A 6,668-nucleotide genomic window follows, 5' to 3' on the forward strand; every position below is an offset into this window, starting at 1 on the left:
CAAAGGGTGCCACAGCACCCATGGTGGGTGGCTTGGGCACTGTGTTCACCCCAAGAGCTCCCATCCCCTGGGATGGAAATCATCTGGGCTGGGGCACATCCCTGAGCCTCACCTGCCCTTGGTGTCCCCTCAGCCCCCTCAGGTGTCCTGCACATCCCAGACATGAGGGAATGATGTCATTTCAGCGCCCCTTTTTCCAGAAATTTAGTTTGGTGACAGTCTGGGAGACAATGTTCTTCCAGGAAGGGCTTTACCAACTTCCTGAGGGATAAATACCTCTGGAGCAGGATAACCCTGCTGGGTGAGAGCTGGCTGTTGTGTTTGCAGGGTTCCCAGACGAAGGGAGGAATGATGAATCTGACTCCATGTTCTTGAAGGCTAATTTATTATTTTATGATCTATATTATATTAAAGAACGCTATACTAAACTAGACTAAAGAATACAGAAAGGATACAGACAGAAGGCTAAAAAGATAATAATGAAAAACTTGTGACTCTCTCCAGAGCCTTGACACAGCTTGGCACTGATTGGCCAATGAGTCAAAACAATTCACATAAACCAATGAAACAATCACCTGTGGGTAAACAATCCCCAAACACATTCCACATGAGCAAAACACAGGAGAAGCAAATGAGATAATATTGTTTTCCTTTTCCTCTGAGGCTTCTCAGGAGAGAAATCCTGGGCAAAGGGATTTTTCCAGAGAATGTGACTGCCACAGCTGGGGATGGCACTGTCACCATTCAGACACGTCCTTTCCTCTGTGCCATGGGCTGGAGATCCACAGCTGCTGCTTCCCGGGGAAATGGCATGTCTGGGAAAGCTTCCACTGAAAGCTGCCCTTCAAACCAAACCAAAAAAAATGATGCCTTTTCCTGCTGCAGAGAAGGGAGGGGGGGCAGCAGGAATCATGGAATTCCAGAATGGTGTGGATTAGAAAGGACCTTGAAGACCACCTCATTCCAAACCCCTGCCATGGGCAGAGAAACTTTCCACTAGTCCACGTTGCTCAGGTTTTATATATAAATGACCAAATAATATATATAAATAAAATATATAATACAGATAATTATAAACATATATATATTTTATATATGTAATTATAAATTTTAATTTTTTTATATATATATCCACAGGCTTTCTCTGCCAAAGGAGCACCCCAAAATCCCATCTGGAAAAATACACTGCAATAATGTACCAATTTGCAAGTTATTTGCATATTATTGCACCAATGCAATAATTTGCAAGCCCTCAAATGCATTTGCTCACTTACAGATTTACAAGAACGTTCCTGAGCTCTGATATTAATAAGCAAATAAACCCATAAATGAACTGTTTGCTGCCACAGCAGGGAGATATTCCCAATCCATGACTAAAGCTGGGTTTTTTGGGACATGGTGCCAGCTCCAGGCTGTCCCATGGGTGCCAGAGCACTCAGGGACAGCTGTCCAGTGAGATTCCCCAGGGAACCCCACTGGGATAAAGCCCAGCCAAAGCCTGAGGTGGTTTTGGAGCTGGTGTCCAGTGCTGGTTCACTGTGCAGCCTCAAAAATGGGGTTTTTAGCCCTGAGGGGTGGGATGGGATGAGGGAGGGGGAAGGAGAGGCTCGGGGAGAAAAAAGGAGGTGACCAAAATGGAGGGACACAGGGATATGGAACCACAGCAACGTGGCCAGGGACACAGGGAGCTTGGAGAGCCTGGGAGCTCAGGGATCCAGGGACCTCAGGGACCTGGGAGCTTGGAGACCCCAAAATCTGGGGTCCCTGAGAGCTCAAGGACACAGGGAACTTGGAGACCCCAAAATCTGGAGTCTCTTGGAGCTCAGAGACCTGGGGAGCTTGGAAACCCCGAAATCTGGGGTCTCTTTTTGCTCAGGGACACAGGGAGCTTGGCTGCAGCTGTCTGGCTCCTGTGTGCCATTAATAAACACAAAGGGATTAACGAGCTATTTGTGGGAGCCCATTAGGCAAATATTAGCCCAGCTATGGATCCTCCTGGAGGCTGCCTGAGTCCATTTCATGAAAATCAATTCGCTTTTGGGCAGGCGTGGGGAGAGGCGGCGGCTTCAAAAAGCAGAGGAATTGCACAAATCCTGCCTGGCAGCACTGGCACCTTTGGAACCTTTGTGTGAGGAGCCTGTTTTGATCCAACCCCAACATCCTGGTGTTGGTGCTCCCAGGACTGGGTTTAGGCCGTGTTGGAGCTCCCAGGACTGGGTTTAGGCCGTGTTGGAGCTCCCAGGACTGGATTTAGGCTGTGTTGGTACTCCCAGGACTGGATTTAGGCCGTGTTGGTTCTCCCAGGACTGGGTTTAGGCCGGTGTTGGAGCTCCCAGGACTGGGTTTAGGCTGTGTTGGTTCTCCCAGGACTGGGTTTAGGCCATGTTGGAGCTCCCAGGACTGGGTTTAGGCCATGTTGTGCTCCCAGGACTGGGTTTAGGCCGGTGTTGGAGCTCCCAGGACTGGGTTTAGGCCGTGTTGGAGCTCCCAGGACTGGGTTTAGGCCATGTTGTGCTCCCAGGACTGGATTTAGGCTGTGTTGGTGCTCCCAGGACTGGATTTAGGCTGTGTTGGAGCTCCCAGGACTGGATTTAGGCCGGTGTTGGTGGGAAGCGATTCCTGCTGTCTCCAAAGGGGGTTTTCAGCTCTGCTGTGACTCAAACGCCGTTGGCACCAGCCCTGGCACCCCAGAGTGGGGTGAGGTGTGTGTGGAATGAGATGGGCTTTAAGACCCAACCCAACTCGTTCCACGTTTCCACAATTTCCAGCGGCTCCCTGCTCCTCGAGCCTGGTGGGAGCAGGGATGCCCAGACGAGCTCCTGGTGCTGCTGGGGTCTAGGGGGGCTCTGCTTTTCCCTGCCTTGGACTCCCACCCCCCCTCCCCGTTGGCATCCATCCCTTCCCTGCCAAATGGAGCGCTGACCTTGGCCGGGGCCGCCAGCAAGGCCGGCAGCACAAACAGCTCTTCAGAGCAGCAGTAAATCATTGATGGCTGGCTGATGGACACGTGGGGCCACGGCCAAGCTCCCTGGGCTGCTCTGTCCCTGGGGACAGAGCGGGGGACGGTGGCCCAGGATGGCTTTTCCCTGCTGCAATATCCTGTTTACAGAGCACCAGGCTGGTGTCCTGTTTCCCTGGGTAAAAGGTGCCTGCCTGCCTTCCCTGGGGATGGGAACAGCACCAGCAGGGCTGTTAGGGTGACGATTAGGGTTATTCAGAAAGCCCCCCAGAACGTCGTGCTAGCACCAGGGCTGTTACAAACCGTGCCAAGGAAAGCACATCCTGGCAGGGCAGTGCCACCCCAGGGCATGCTGGTGTGGGTGGAGGGAACAGGATGGGATGGGAGCCTTTGTGTCCTTCTGTGATGGAGTTGGGGTTTAAATTATGGGGATTAAATTAAATTATGGAGAATTATTAATTTTTAATTAACTATTACATTATTTTAATTAATTAAATTATTAAGTTATGGGGAAATCCTAATTTACCTGGCTCAGGCTGTGAGGGTTCTGCTAGGTTCCCTTCAGGAAGTGCCTTGGAGGATCTCCAGTTCTCCCAGTATGAACGTGCTGCTGGCCCATGACCCCTCGTGCCCAGCCCATTCCTGATGCTGCTGCACTTTGCACGGAGCAAACCCAGCCTTGCTCCCCTGACCCCTTTTCCCAGCTTTATCCCTGATCCAGCCTGGGTCAGGTTTGGAGCAAACCCTTCTGCTTCATGACCCCATTCCCAAATTTCACCATGCCTCCTGCAAACCTGCAGCCAAGCCCTGCTGCCATGGAAAATCCATGGGCACAGGTGAGCAAGAACTGGATCACCAGGGGGGAATGTGCCCCCCACACCTCCTCCTTTGGAGCACTGATGGATGTCCTGGCTCTTTGAAGTCTTTCACCACCCAAACTCCGCTTTTTTCACTTTTTTTTATTTTTTTCAGCAAAGAAATTCCCAGTTTTCCTCCCACCCACCCCACTGAGGGGGGATTCTCTGATGTTCACAGGTCAGGGCTGTTGGTGACCCCCCTGAGGGGGCCCTGGCTGGGGTTTCAGCAGCCCTGAGGCGTCTGCCCCTCTGTCAGATGGGGTGGGAATCATGGAGTGCTGCTGAAGCCGGAGAACAGACGGGCTAAAAATATTCCCCCGCTCGCTCCTGTGATCTTTCCTCCCCGTCTGCCCCTCCCCACTGCCCTTTCCTCTTTACACCACAATTTCATGGGATTGCAGCAGCTCTGCCAGGCTGGGAGCAAACTCTAGGAATAACCCCCAGGCCCAGAGCCACGAAAAAGCCCTTTGGGGTCCCAAAACAGAAAGGATGGGAGGGGGGAATGGGTTTTTAAAGAGAGAAATGAGAGTGGATTTGGAAATGGGGCTGTGGGAAAACCAGACTTAATCCATAGAAAATCCCTGCCTGAAAATCCCTGGATTTATCAATAATTTGGTGATAAACCCCACCTTGGTGGCCTGGGTTGGGTGAGGGGTGGGGGGTTTGGTTTGGGGGCGATCCCACTTTTCCCTGCAGCCATCCCGAGGAATCTGCCAGGCTCCAGTGGCATCCCTGCACGCTTGGATTCCCTTGATGGTTCCAGCACTTGGGGATTCAGCCTGGATTTTCTCATTTTCCAGCCACTTTGGGTTTAAATCTCGTGCAGCTCCTTTTTATTTTTGTCCTTGCTGACTCCCCAGGCAAAGGCTGGGCACAGTAAATACCGAGAGAGATTTTTGGGGGCCTGTTAAATGTAGTGGCATCCTCCCTCAGCTAAAATCAGATGGAAACAGCCCCTCTGGGAGCATCCCCTGAATTCCTGGGGAGCCAGGGGTGGCTTGGCATTGCCAAAATACCAGAATGCCCAAGGAGCCATCCCGCTCTCCACCTGGCTCCTGAGCTGGGGTGTCCCCAGGCCTCTCCCAAAGATGTTCTCCTGTTCCCAGCACCATCCAGGGCTGGCTCCTGCACAATGAGCATTGGCATTCCCAAAATTCAGCTGGGGTGGTTGGAGTTGGAAGGGTGGGCACCCCCAGGGGCAGCACTGGGGCAAAACCCCTGAGGAGGGGTCCCAATGTGTGCTCAGGCTTTTAATTATGTATTATTATTATTTATTTATTTTGTTATTAATTAATAAGCTCGGGCTTATTACATTCAAACCAAATTGAAGCATAGGCTTGATGAGATCCCTGTGAATTGGGTATTTATGGCCAAAAATGAGATGGAATTCTCCTAAACAGCCCAGGAAAAGCTGGAGAGGGTCCCTCCAGCCTGGTTGCTCCTGTGCTGGGGGGGACAGAGCCTCCCCCACACCGGCCTGGGTAGGGAGGGAGGAAGAGCTTCCTTGGAAATCCCCGTGAAATGCAGGAATGGGAGCGAGGTCCAGCTCCTCTCTGGAGTTTATAGCAACGCCCCGGCTGTTGTGGCTCCGTGCTGGGGATTCTTTATTTAATTTCTTCCCCTTATGGGCTGAGAAACCTTCCCAGCCCCAGCACAGCCCGCTCACAGTAGCTGGGATTTGTTTTCCTCTCTTGTCCAGGGAGGAATTTCTAAATCCCAGCTGCAGCCAGAGCTGGAGCCCTGGAATAGGCTGAGTTGGAAGGGGCCCGTCAGGATCGTCGAGTCTGATGCTGTGCCAGGTGTCAGCGAGCAGAGGTGACACCCCTGTCCCCAAATGCACCCCACAAGGCTTGTGGTCAGCGCTGAGGTCTCTGTGCTGCTGCTCCAGGGTCAATTTTCCTTGCAGGACATCCTGAAAATCCCTACAAATGGATGCTGGGCACCGACAGCAGCAAGCCTGATCCGTCAGCCTTTGGGAAGGGGATGGGATGCAGAGAGGGATGTGTTTAGTTGTTATTTTGTTGCTTTTGGAATAATAATTTTTATGCCATTAACAAAATCCGAGGGACACTGTGAGATAAGAGAGCTCCCACGTCTCCGTGTCCCTCCCTGCCAGTGACAATGCTGGCATTGAAATTCTGGGATGGGAGACACTCGCCTGGTGATAAAGCAGGATCACAGTGAGCTGCTGCTATTTCCTGTCCTTTCCATAGAAATGCATCCAGTGCGAGAAAAATCCGTGTGTTTTATGGGAATGGTATTTTCAGTCGTAACCACACCACCTTTTTCTTTTTAAATTATTGTTATTTTGAGATAGGCCTAGCAATGCAAAAACAAACCAACCCCAAAAGAATTCCATTTTTTTTTCCCATTTTCCATCTGCGTTTCCGCTCCTTGGGACTCTGAGGGAGATTAATTCCAGAATTGTGAGGGAAATGTCACCGGAGTCTTTGGGCTTTTCCTCTCGCAGAGAGCCGAGGCAGAGAGGACCCTGGCTGAGGTCCATCTTTCCGAGCTCTCCCCACGTTCCAGCCTGGGATGGCTTTTCCTGGAGCGTCCCTGGGATCATCTCCCTCTGGAACCAGCCGAGATTTCCCCCCCGGCTCCGGAGCAGCGTCGCACCCACACCATCCACGTCGGTGTTTATACATCGCCTCGCTGGCATCCCAGAGCTCTTCCTGCTGCTTTATTTAGCCTCTGCAGCAAGGCAGGCGCTGGGCTCCTGCATCCCTGTGTTCCGCAGGGCCCGGGATGGGGCTGGGATGTGCCCAGCAGGACCCACTCGTGCTCCTCCGTGTCCCGCTTGTGCCGCCCCACAGCCCTAAAGTGATTTGTGGGTTCAGAGGAATGAG

The sequence above is a fragment of the Passer domesticus genome, chromosome 6 (assembly GCF_036417665.1).
Source record: "Passer domesticus isolate bPasDom1 chromosome 6, bPasDom1.hap1, whole genome shotgun sequence".
In the NCBI taxonomy this organism is placed as follows: Eukaryota; Metazoa; Chordata; class Aves; order Passeriformes; family Passeridae; genus Passer; species Passer domesticus.